The sequence below is a fragment of the Ovis aries genome, chromosome 1 (assembly GCF_016772045.2).
Source record: "Ovis aries strain OAR_USU_Benz2616 breed Rambouillet chromosome 1, ARS-UI_Ramb_v3.0, whole genome shotgun sequence".
Taxonomy (NCBI): Eukaryota; Metazoa; Chordata; class Mammalia; order Artiodactyla; family Bovidae; genus Ovis; species Ovis aries.
Genome location: NC_056054.1, coordinates 88,029,699 through 88,042,246, shown reverse-complemented (window position 1 = coordinate 88,042,246; position 12,548 = coordinate 88,029,699). Strand labels below are relative to the sequence as shown.

At 44.6% G+C, this 12,548-nt stretch overlaps 1 non-coding gene across 1 annotated transcript; it reads left to right on the top strand.

Moving 5' to 3' along the window:
- Positions 1-8,676: 8,676 nt before the first annotated feature.
- TRNAK-UUU (transfer RNA lysine (anticodon UUU)) lies at positions 8,677-8,749 on the top strand. Its single transcript has one exon. It is a non-coding gene; the product is annotated as a tRNA-Lys (tRNA).
- The last annotated feature ends 3,799 nt before the right edge of the window (positions 8,750-12,548 follow it).

Here is a 12,548-nt window from a genome sequence, read left to right as displayed (position 1 = left end):
TTGTGACTCGTGTCCCTGTTTTTCAGAAGGTTGTGTGGTAGCATTAAAAGATTCTATAAATTGTTGGTCAGGGCAATGGTTCTAAACTCAGCCCTCACCAGATAGCTGCCTTCAAATCCATTCCAGCTAGTGACCGTGTCAAGGCACCGTTTAGGAAAGATGGTCCAGTCAGGAAAATGCATCCATGTCACAAAGTTCAATGCCTTAAAGAGAGGTTGTTTGTAATTGTTTAGTCACTAAGTCATGTCTAACTCTTTGTGACCCCATGTTTGCAGCACATCAGGCTTCCCTGTCCTTCAACATCTCCTGGACTTTGCTCCTCAGTACTATATACTGTAGGAAGTTAAAGGATCATAAAGGAGGGTGAAGCAAGCCTTACCAACCCTGGGCTGCAGAGAGAGGGAGGGTGTGATGTCACCTTATCCCAGGGGCAAGACCATCCTGTGGACAGAGGAGCTGGAACTAAGATAGAGCTGCCAGTGGTGTCCGAGGTCACAGAAGAGACTCTCCTTGACTCTCCTGCTCAGACTAGCAACCGGGCCTCCTGAATTCTCTTGGTCTTCAGTCTCCTGCCAGTGCCTCTCATTCACTCAGAAGCCAGAGGGCGAAGGAACCTGGGACACATCATTCTCAGGGGTTGGCCCCTGTGGTGCAGAGCCGAGCAGGGGAAAAGCACTGGATGATAAATATCAATGACTAGTATAGGGCTGTGGCCTGACTACCCCCATTGTCTCCACCAACCCTCAGAGCCACTCCCAATAAGCAATCTAATTTTTTAAAATGCCTTCTGTGTAATTTCATCATATGATGATATAAATCTGCTAGCTCCTTCTTCCAATCAAGATGTCACCCTCAAATTTCTCCGCAGAAGTCCTAAAGCTGGGGCCTTCCCTACCACCTCCAGCCTCACTCTACTGGCCTATAAAGTAAGAAGGGTAATGAGACTTCAAAATTCTCTTATTTCATTTACTCCCCAGAACACTGCAGGCTCAACTGTCCCAGCCTGACTCTGGCAAAACCTCAGCTCTCAGTTTCCATGTGAAGCTGGACTTGGCCAATAATTTTTCATGCGACTCTTGAAGGTCACAGAAGTTGGAGGTTTTCAATTATGAGAAGGCTAGGTGCGAGAACAGCAGGGAGCTGCCAGGAAATGACAAGTGGTCGGCACAGTCTTTTTAGGCTGGGGCACGTTCCAGCTGCAGTGATAAATGTGCTAAGCCTCCTTCGGTTGGCACCAACCTGTCAGCCCTTGATAAAGAGCTCACCAAACACTGTGCTAATACGAACAAGAATAAATGGGATAGGATTTCAGCTCCATCTGAAACACACTGCCTGGGAGTAATCTGAACAGGCAAGGTGAGGAGATGGGTCCTGAAGGACAGGAGTCGCCTATGTGTCATTCCTGCTGTGTCTAGTCAGTTTCCCCTCCTGTCCACTCAATTTCCCTAAAGTAATCAGTCCTGGTTATCTCAGCAAAAGGGGCTCCTTGGGACATAAATGACAAGAAGACTGTGAATATGCTATCCTCAAACCTGCTTCCCAAGTGGCACTAGTGAGAAAGAACCCACTTGCCAATGCAGGAGACATAACAGACTTAGGTTTGATTCCTGGATCAAGAAGATTCCCCGGAGGAGGGCATGCCTACCCACCCCAGTATTCTTGCCTGGAGAATCCCATGGACAGAGGAGTTTGCTGGGGTACAGTCCGTGGGGCCACAGAGTCAGTCAGTCCTACACGACTTTGCACGCGTGCAAACCCAGAGCAGACACCAGGGGGCGCCTTGGCTGGAAACGGACAGAAGGCCTTGAAAGCCTTTGGGAGAATTTGGGCGTGTTTCTGAAAACAAAGTGAAAGTCTCATCCGACTCTGCGACCCAATGGACTATATCAGTTCAGTTCAGTCGCTCAGTCGTGTCCGACTCCTTGTGACCCCATGAACCGCAGACGCCAGGCCTCCCTGTCCATCACCAACTCCCGGAGTTCACCCAAACCCATATCCATTGAGTTGGTGATGCCATCCACCCATCTCATCCTCTGTCGTCCCCTTCTCCTCCTGCCCTCAATCTTTCGCAACATCAGGGTCTTTTCAAATGAGTCAGCTCTTCGCATCAGGTGACCAAAGTATGAGTTTCAGCTTCAGCATCAGTCCTTCCAATGAATGCTCAGGACTGATCTTTAGGATGGACTGGTTGGATCTCCTTGCAGTCCAAGGGTCTCTCAAGAGTCTTCTCCAACACCACAGTTCAAAAGCATCAATTCTTCGGTGCTCAGCTTTCTTTATAGTCCAACTCTCATGTCCATACATGACTACTGGAAAAACCATAGCCTTGACTAGACAGACCTTTGTTGACAAAGTAACGTCTCTACTTTTCAATATGTTGTCTAGGTTGGTCATAAGTTTTCTTCCAAGGAGTAAGCATCTTTTAATTTCATGGCTGCAATCACCATCTGCAGTGATTTTGGAGCCCAGAAAAATAAAGTCAGCTACTGTTTCCCCATCTATTTGCTATGAGTCCATTGTATTTTCCAGGCCAGAATACTGGTGTGGTTAGCTGTTCCCTTCTCCAGGGATTTTCCCAACCCAGGGTCTCCCATATTGCAGGCGGATTCTGTACCAGCTGAGCCACAAGGGAAGCCCAAGAATACTGGAGTGGATAGTCTATCCCTTCTCCAGGGGATCTTCCCCACCCGGGAATTAAACCGGGGTCTCTAAAATTGCAGGTGTATTCTTTACCAACTGAGCTATCCTGGAAGCCCTATTCTGAAAACAAAGAAGCCATCAAGTGCTTGTGAAGAAGAGAGTTATGTGATTACAGTAGTCTTTTCAAAGAAGTTTGGGGCACCATGCTGCTGGGTGAACTGCAGGGGGTGGGCATGGAGAAGTCAGAGATGGAAGGACCTTTAGGAAGGCTGTTCAGAAGTCCAGCCAAACGGTGAGGTAACCCAGTTCAGGGTAGGGACCAGACTGTGGGTAGGGGAAGAAAACATCTCCTGTGAGGAGGCTGCTGGAAGTTTAGGACAGCTGAGCACTGTGGAACAGTGGTTTCCAGATAACTCACAAGTTTTGAGGTCCATAACTGTATTGACTGAACAGAAATGGGAGAGAGTGTGTTTTCGGTTTTGTTTTTTTTATGCTGGGTGCTAGACTTGTTGGGTTTAGATGGACAGTGAGATTCATAAATAGATATTCACACCAGGCATTGGACCCTGGGGTAAGAGGACAGGACTACAGCAAAAGACTTACTCATCGTAAAGGAGATGGATGAGGCTATGAGACTCCATGGACTCCAGCCCACCAGGCTCTTCTGTCCATGGGATTCTCCAGGCAAGAATATTGCAATGGGTTGCCATTTCCTGTTTCAAGGGATCCTCCTGATGCTGGGATTGAAACTGTGTTTCTGGTGTCTCCGGCATTATAGGCAGATTCTTTACCACTGTGCTACCTAGGAAGCCCTCTTAATGAAGAGATAATAGAAATAGAAAAATAAAGCCAGCCTGGTACCCATAAAATAAGAAGGATTTCCGCAGTATGTGGTTCCCAAGTTGACAACTTCAGTCTCCCCAAATCTCTAGAGATCATTTTTTCACCCACCAGTCTCTTCTCTTTTGCTCTTCACCTGATGATATGAGCCACATCAATACTGTAGATGTGTATTATTGCTTCCAGGGGAGGCCTAGGAGGGTGAGATATTGCATTTGGGCCTCCGAGGATTAACAAGGGGATTTTTCTTGCAGCAATCTACCTATCTGACCAGGTGATTGAAGGAAGGGCGAAGTCAGCTTCCTGAGAAACTTCAAAGTAAAATGGACATCCTAAGTGTGACCTAACCTGACCTCCTGCCATTCCCCCTGGGTGTGTGTGGAGGTGGGGGGTGCAGTCCAGATGCCATCTGGGTGACAGCCCACTTCCTCCCTTTCTCCAGGCGAAATGTTGTGGATCACATCTCTGAGTAATCTGAGATTTCAAGAGCAAGAGGGAGAGGATTTTAATCTTCAGGGAAAAGAAAAAATCAAACAGATTAAAACTCAAATCCCTCCAGAGGGAACCACATATCAAGGGGATCAAACAGCACCTGAACCTCAAGGATACTGTTGTGTTCAGGTCAGGTAAGGACCTGCTCAAAAAGCTAATGTGGTTTGATATATCTCTCTTGGGTGGTTTTGGTTTTATCCCTTAGTGGATCATGGTGTGGGTTTAGGAATGGGAAGTCTCCCTAGGATTTGGTGGAAGAAAGGAAACCAGCACAAAGCAATCTGGGGGTACTCTTGTCTGGTCTGGCTTCTCTCAGTTTTCCAGGAAAAGCCTTCCCATTCATTCCTTTCTGTCTGATAGGCAAATCCCTACTCATCATTTAGTACCCCTCTCTGGATCCAGAATGGTTGGGTTCAAACCTAAGCTCTGTTTGTTTAGGTGTTCAACTCTCAAGCCAGACTCAGCCCCTGAAAGGAAAGCGCTATATCCTGTTTTCCTTTGAATTCTCTGGACTCAGGACAGTACCTGGCGCCAAGGGGGTTTTCAACAAACACGTGATGAATGAGTAACTGGGAGCCAAAAGCATCAACTCTGGAACCAGTCTGCCTGGGTTTGAATCCTGGTCCTAATGTGTTTTGACTGTGTGACACAGGGCAAGCTTCTTAACCTCTCTGTGACTCAATTTCTTCATCTGTAAAAAGGGATAATAATAGCACCTATCTCATAGGGCAGATGTGAGGATGAAGTGGGTTTCATATATACATAATATTTAGAAGAGTGATTGGCACAAGGAAGGTCCTCAGTAAACACTAGCTATTATTGCTATCAGCACTTTCCCTGGCCCCTCAGATGAATTATTAGCTGCTTTTTTAAATCTTTTTATTGTTTATTTTATTCTTTATTTCTCTAGCTGCTCCAACTTGTAGCTGCAGCATGTGAGATCTAGTTTCCTCACGAGGGGTCAAACCCAGGCCCCCTGCATTGGGAGCTCAGAGTCTCAGCCACTGGACCACCAGAGAAGCCCTAGCTGGCTCTTTTTCTTAAAGAGCTGCACATTAATCATAATGGGTTGGTTAATAATTTCTCTTCAACACCATGGTTTGTGAGGAATTTATGTTTAGATGAGTTAAGGATCACAAAAACAAATTATAATTCAGGATTTCCTACATACTTCGGTGCAAACATAAAATAAGAGCCAAATTGGCTCATTTGTCTCTGCTCCAGGAAGGCCCCCTGGTCATGAGGGGAACCACTCACCAAGAAGTGCCACCAAAAAGGAATTTGTTTTTGAACCACAGTGATTGGACTATTTTTCAACCTCTGTTTCAGGTGATACATTTTTACTTTGTTTTAAGAAAGAAAAGAAAGAGGTTTCAAGGGGGGAAAGTGCAGGAAGTGGCGGAAGGCAAACATTGCAAGACGTATGGGAAGTGAATGTCCATGAGAACAGAGGGGTGAGCCAGCAGATCTAGTTCAAGGCCAGGCCACTACCAGCAGCAGCCTCCACTGCTGTGACTTTAATGTCAAGGTGACAAGGAAAGCTCACTTACCCCGGAATACGGTAACCCGACTGGACATCTGTGCCGTGCTGCCAGCTGTGCGCATTCATACAAGCACCTCGAAGTCAGGGACCAAGACTAACTTCTCTGTGTCTTCTGTAGAAATAATGATAATAGCTATCACTTGTGGCGTATTTGGGATTCCCTGGTGGCTCAGACAGTAAAGAATCTGCCTGCAATGCGGGAGACCCAGGTTCAATCCCTGGGTCAGGAAGATCCCCTGGAGAAGGAAATGGCAACCCACCCAGTATTCCTGCCTGGAAAATTCCATGCACGAAAGAGTGAAAAGTGAAAGCTACTTTCATTTTTCATGGAGTATTTAGAAAGTGCCAAAAATGCTAAACACTGAACATAGATTGCCTTCTTTTCTCTTCACAAAACCCTGTGAGGCAGAGTCCCAGCCCTGTTTCACAGATGCATCAGCGAAAACAGAGATTTGCCCTTGAACGCACAGCTAATCAGACTTTGAACTCAGAGAATGTGATCGTGGTGCTCTTGTGCTTACACACGACACTCGCTGCTTTGTAGGATGGACTGTACAGCAGCAGCCTCTTAAAAACTGTTTCATTTGCTGGATGAATAAATGAGTGAATGAGGTTGCTGTGAGATGGAATCTAGAATTCATCCTTAGAATCTCCCCCACTGGCTCTGGTCTCCACGAATAGATACCTGTGGTAGGTAGGTTTCTCCTTTTCCAGGCTTTATTTTAGATGATTAAAACAATACCAGGTGGTGCTAGTGGTAAAGATCCTGCTTGCCAATGCAGGAGACATAAGAGACACGGGTTTGATGCTTGGGTGGGGAATATCCCCTGAAGCAGGAAATGGCAATCCACTCCAGAGCATCCCCATGGACAGAGGAGCCTGGCAGGCTACAGTCCATAGAGTCTCAAAGAGTCGGACACGACTGAAATGACTCACCTTGCCCCAAAGCAATACTTTGGACTGTGGGTCTGCCCTGGAATCTACCCCTGGCTGAGCACACTAGTACAGGGGTAGTGGCCCCACAATGCCAGAGTATGCCTACTGGCCTGTCCTCTGGAATTTTATAGTGACATGAGTTTTAGATAGAGAATCCACATAGCAGTCATGCTGCTGCTGCTGCTGCTGCTGCTGCTAAGTCGCTTCAGTCGTGTCCAACTCTGTGCGACCCCATAGACGGCAGCCCATCAGGCTCCCCCATCCCTGGGATTCTCCAGGCAAGAACACTGGAGTGGGTTGCCATTTCCTTCTCTAGTGCATGAAAGTGAAAAGTGAAAGTGAAGTCACTCAGTCATGCCTGACTCTTCACGACCCCATGGACTGCAGCCCGCCAGGCTTCTCCATCCATGGGGTTTTCCAGGCAAGAGTACTGGAGCGGGGTGCCATTGCCATGAAATCTTTCAAATTGCAGGTTCCTGAATTTCTCAAAAATGAGGCAGAGTCCCAGCCCTGTTTTATAGATGCATCAGTGAAAACACAGAGATTTGCCCTTGGACACACAGCTAATCAGGATTTGAACTCAGAGAACGTGACCCTAGTGCTCTTGTGCTTAAACACGACACTCGCTGCTTTGTAGGATGGACCGGATAGCCACAGCCTGTAAGTCATCATTTTTGAGAAAACTAAGCCAGGCTCCTCTGTTCATAGAATCCTCCAAGCAAGAATACTAGAATGGGTTGCCATTTCCTACTCCAGGGGATCTTCCTGATACAGGAATCGAACCTGTGTGTCTTACATTGGCAAGCGGATTCATTTTACCACTGCGCCACCTGGGAAGCCGTTTGAGAAAGCCAAAGAATCTTTAACCTGCTCTGAGGGACTGTATTTCTCCTTTGCTCTCTGGGAACAACAATGGCTTTCAAATTATTTCAAGCTGACCTTCAGAGACATAATCATGGACAGTCTGTGGGGACCAAATAGAAAGCAGGTCGTTAGGACCCAGAAGCCCGGGCTAGAGCCGGCTACCCTGACAGATAGGCTGACGACAATAAAAGCCATAGGATTCCGATGAAAAATGAGGACTCACCCCAGCTCCCCTGCCTCCTGCATCATCAGCCACCAAGCTGCGCACGGCTCTGTGCCAGGGGTGTCCCACTTCCCTCCCCCAGCCTACAAATAATAAGCATTTGGTCTATCCACCATGTTGGGGAGGGGTGGGCAAGCCCTCGTGCTGGAAATTCACTAGCTGAAGAATCACAGCTTTATATCAGCTCCATCTCCCAGGGCTGTGCAGATCTGCTCCTGATTACATTCCAGCAGCTGGGCATGATCTCTTTCCTCACCACTGAAAATGATTTGGGAGGGAAATAAACAATGGAATTTGCCATATTAATATTCTCTGCACCCTGCAGGATGTGGGGTGCATACTAAGCAATGTTGAAAGCTCATCCACCAGGATCTGGAGGCGAACGTGGGCTCCAAAGGGTGAGAAGGAGCTGGTCTAAAAGAGAAAGCCCCTCAGCTCACTTTTATTCTAATTTCTGAAACTGGCTGGAGAGGTGGACTGGTCATTCCAGCTGGGGTCTCATAGTGACTGAGTCCCAAGCCTCAGATTGGGGTAGGAGTCAGCAGCTCAGTGCCACAGAGGAAGGAGGCCCTTTCAGGCTTATTGAAAAGCTTAGTAATAATAAGATTGGCTATTTATTAAATACTCACTATGAATCTGTGTTAAATCATTCACAAATATTTATTTAAATTTAATTTAAATAAATTTAATATTTTATTTAAATAAATTATTTAATTTTAAAGTTATGTTAATTATAAAATGTCCATGCTCATTATTTTAAAAGTAATATAGATGAACAAAATGAAAAAATAAATCCCTTGTAATCCCATCTCCCAAAGATAATCAGCATTAATGTTTGGCATGTATATCAAACAGCAAGGAGGTGTAGATATTATACATAAGGTCAAATATCTAGATAAAAAGCCACTACACTGGTAGCAATCTGAACTCCAGTTCTTTCATTTGATGAATGCTTATTGAGAACATAAACTCTGTTCTGAGAATCAGGATTACAGATCCTTAAGGAATAAGGCAGATAAGATTTTTGTTGCCATGAACAAAATCTAGTGGGAGAACTAATCAATTCATAAACAAATGATCACTGAAAATGGCAAGTGCCACAAAGAAAAGAAAAATGAGACACCTTCACATTGTTAGAGCCTGGGTAGCTCAGTTGGTAGAGCATCAGACTTTTAATCTGAGGGCCCAGGGTTCAAGTCCCTGTCCAGGCACTAAGTTCCTATGTTTTCTTGGGCCAGAGAATACTAAACTTGGGCTTCCCTCATGGCTCAGAGGATAAAGAATCCGCCTGCAATGTGGGAGACACAGGTTCGATCCCTGGGCCAGGAAGATCCTCTGGAGGAGGGAATAACAACCCACTTCTATATTCTTGCCTGAAAAATCCCATGGACAGGAGCCTGGTGGACTATAGTCCAAAGGGTTACAGAGGTCAGGCATGACTGAGCACGTTCCAAATGGGGAAGGTAATAACTTGGAATAGGCCAAAGAATGATTTTTTGCAGAAATAACATTTCAATTGTTTAAAGAAACATTTACATTGCACTTTTTTTTAAGCAAATGCTAATGCACTTAGACCTCCAAAAATCCTATGATGTAGGTGCTATTATCACACCTATCACAGATGGGGAAACTGGGGCACAGAGAGGCTGAGTACCTTGTCCAAGGTCACACAGCTAGAAAGTGGTGAAGCCCAAGATATATAGATCCAAGCAGGTTGGCTCTAAAGTCATGCTTGTAACCATTCCCCTTCACTTTCTCTGTTTGATCTGAGATCCAAATAATAAGGCTTCATCCATGGAAAGATCTGGAGAGAGTACTCAAACAGAAGGGACAGCAGGAAAAAAACAAGGAAGTAGAAATTGTGCTTGGCATGACTATCAGAGAGAATAATCAAGCTAGATTACGCAGGGCCTTGTAGCCCAGAGGAAACCCTTTGGGTTTTATCTCAAGAGTAATAAGAAGAAATTGGATATTTTCATCAGAGAAGTAACTTGATCATGTTTACATTTTAAAGAGATTCCTTTGCCTGTTGAACAGAGAACAGAATTTAGGGGTTGCAAATCAGAGTGGATGCATGGACCTGGAAAGGGTTCAAACTAAAGGTGAAAGTAGCTTGCACAAGGATAATAGCCCAGGAAATGGACAGAAATAGAAAAATTTTGCCAATTTAAAGTTATACTTTCCCCGTTTAAATCTCACTCACTGCCTTAGAGAAAAGCATTTTGGAAAAAGTTCCTTGGTAAGCAAAGGAAGGCCACCTTGTGGGGTTGCATTGAAGGCATAAAAATGATAGGAGCTGGTCCTTAATAAATCATGAGCTGGAATCAATGCAAGAATTTGTCATAAAGGTACAGGAAATAATACCTAACACAAAGTGAATAGCTAATGTGTTCCAGGTGCCATTCCAAGTTTTTTCCGTATACTAACTTATCAACTCCTTATAATAATCCTATGAAAAAAGTGTTGTCATTCATCCCACTTTACAGACAGGTTAAGTCAAACCTACTCAAGGCCACAAAGCTGGCAAATGGCAGAGCTGAGTTTTCAACCCAGGCAGGCTGAATTAAAGACCATGGCTGTTAGCCACGACACTGACCTGCTTTTGAGAGAGATCCACTAATCCAGCCCACAGGCCCAGGGAGCTACCAGATGGCAGATGGGCATGCACACAGAAACAGCAGCAAGGGCCTTCCATTATTTTCTAAGAATGTTTTGGGCATTAAGAAAAGAAAAGGTACAGACGGTCCTTCTTTCCATGCTGGATTTCACATAAACCCCATTCATGCGACCATAGTCCAGGCCACCAGTTGCTCATCCAGGAAGGAGAGGGAGCAACACCTGAGGCCAACTGCATATCAAGGCTTTAAAGCTGGGTACCAGGCCTGGTTCCAATTTGGGAAAGGAATACTTCAAGGCTGTATATTGTCACTCTGCTTATTTAACTTATACGCAGAGTACATCATGCGAATTGCCTCACTGGGTGAAGCACAGGCTGAAATCAAGATTGCCAGGAGAAATATCAATAACCTCAGATATGCAGATGACCCTACCCTTACGGCAGAAAGTGAACAACTAAAGAGCTTCTTGATGAAAGTGAAAGAGGAGAGTGTAAAAGTTGGCTTAAAACTCAACATTCAGAAAACTAAGATCTTGGCATCTGGTCCCATCACCTCATGGCAAATAGATGGGGAAACAATGGAAACAATGACAGACTTTATTTTGGGGGACTCCCAAATCACTGCAGATGGTGACTGAAGCCATGAAATTAAAAGACACTTGCTCCTTGGCAGGAAAGTTATGACCAACTTAGACAGCATATTAAAAAGCAGAGACATTACTTTGCTGACATAGGTCGGTCTAGTCAAGGCTATGGTTTTTCCAGTGGTCATGTATGGATGTGAGAGTTGGACTATAAAGAAAGCTGAGTGCTGAAGAATTGATGCTTTTGAACTGTGGTGTTGGAGAAGACTCTTGAGAGTCCCTTGGACTGAAAGGAGATCCAATCAGTCCATCCTAAAGGAAATCAGTCCTGAATAGTCATTGGAACAACTGATGCTGAAGCTGAAACTCCAATACTTGGGCCACCTGATGCGAAGAACTGACTCTTTGGAAAAGACCCTGATGCTAGGAAAGATTGAAAGCAGGAGGAGAAGGGGACAACAGAGGATGAGATGGTTGGATTGCATCACCGACTGGATGAACACGAGTTTGAAGAAGTTGATAGACAGGGAAGCCTGGCATGCTGCAATCTATGGATTCGCAAAGAGTCAGACACGAGTGACTGAACTGAACTGAACTGAGCAGGCCTAGGCAACTTGGATAGAGAGTCTCAAGGTGGCAAGTCAGGAGATATGAGGAGATCAATTTGACAATGAAGTGGCAATTATTCAATTGACTGCTCAGACTCTAAGCCATGGGAGTAGCTTTGTAAATTTTTATTGAAAAAAATGAATAAATGCATGAAGTAGACCTCAGTCAAAAGTGCAGATGGCAGGTGCTTATTGGCATGGCAGCCAGAGGCCACGTTAACCCTATTTCTCTAGATTCATTCTCTTGTCCCCTTACCCTCCTTTAATTTTTTGTATGCCCCTTGTTATCACTTAACTTTAGTAAACATGTTGTTGCTGTTGTTTAATTGAATTATAGTTGATTTACAATATTGTTAGTTTCAGGTACACAGCAAACTGACTCAATTATATATATATACACATAAATACTTTTTTATATTTTCCCTTATAGTTTATTACAAAATATTGAGTACAGTTCCCTGTTCTATAGAGTACGTCCTTGTTTTTATCTATTTTTGTATATAGTAGTGTGTATCTGTTAATCCCACCCTCTTCATTTACCCCTCTCCTCCCCCTTTATTCTTTGGTAACCATAAATATGTTTTCTATGTCTGTTGGTCTATTTCTGTTTTGTAAATAAGTTTATTTGTATCTTTTTTTTAAAGATTCTACATATAAGCAATATCATATTTCCCTGTTTCTCTCCTTCCATTTCTCTCTGTCTCCTGGATGGACCTAGAGATTATCATTCTAAATGAAGTAAGCCAGACAGAAAGTAAAGGTGTTTTTTATGCGCTTGTCTTCCCTACTGAAACAAAAGTTTCAGAAGGGTGGGTCTGGACTTTTTTATTCACTCAACACTTCTTAACAGTGACTGCCACATAGAGGACCCTCAGTAAATATTTGTTGATTGAATGATGAAGGTATCATTCAAATGAATCATCTCATTCACGCCTCGGAATTTTGCCAAGTAGACAGAGGAGTTAGTATAGGGCCCATTTTATGGATGTTGACACTAAAGTCAAAAAGGCTAAGTGAGCTAAAGCTGACACAGGTACTGAGGAACTGAAGCTTAGTTCTGAGAACTCATCTGCTGCTGCTGCTGCTAAGTCACTTCAATCGTGTCCGACTCTGTGCGACCCCATAGATGGCAGCCCACCAGGCTGCCCCGGCCCTGGGATTCTCCAGGCAAGAACACTGGAGTGGGTTGCCATTTCCTTCT